The sequence below is a fragment of the Arachis ipaensis genome, chromosome B03 (genome assembly GCF_000816755.2).
Source record: "Arachis ipaensis cultivar K30076 chromosome B03, Araip1.1, whole genome shotgun sequence".
Classification (NCBI taxonomy): Eukaryota; Viridiplantae; Streptophyta; class Magnoliopsida; order Fabales; family Fabaceae; genus Arachis; species Arachis ipaensis.
Window position 1 is genome coordinate 26512152 of NC_029787.2, and position 617 is coordinate 26512768.

General features: G+C 24.5%; 1 protein-coding gene across 3 annotated transcripts in view; it reads left to right on the forward strand.

The window, feature by feature from the left end:
• The window catches only part of LOC107630139 (vicilin-like antimicrobial peptides 2-1), a 23323-nt gene that overhangs the window by 22149 nt on the left and 557 nt on the right, over positions 1 to 617 (forward strand). The window lies entirely within an intron of this gene.

The window sequence follows — 617 nt, forward strand, 5'->3', positions numbered from 1 at the left end:
TAAGAATTAAATCTTTCTAATAGTTTTTTAGAGTAATTGTTTTTATTATAAAAATATCCAGATATTATTCTCAATCTTTTTACAAGATAGGTTTAGCATTGACATGCGAAACTTATGCGTCAGTAGTTCATTATAAACTACTCTTGAATTAACATTCTCTACAATATCTTCTTTACGTTAGATTCAATGACTAAAGGAAGACTTATATATAACTTTTTGATACATAAAGGCATAAAGCTAGCTATTGAATTGTGGTAATTAATGATTTTTTTTAAGGAAGAATTTAATATATAGCTGGAGAATTTAATGTGAAAAATGATAAGATGCTAGGTTAATTATATAGATGTTATTATATATGTTATCACAAGGTATGTTAAGATTATGGAGAACTTGAGAACCTAGGAGTTACTAGTTCATTATAAACTACTTTAGTCCCTCTTTTAATATATCAAAATAAATTGATAACTACATCTCTTAGACATTGTTTGTTTTCTAGGATTGAAACTTAGATTAAGAAATTAGAGTTGAATATTGTGTTTAGTGATAAAAAAACTAAAACTAAATTTTTAATTTTGGAATGCGAAATTTCAATTCATTCGGTACTTTTAAAAAGTAAA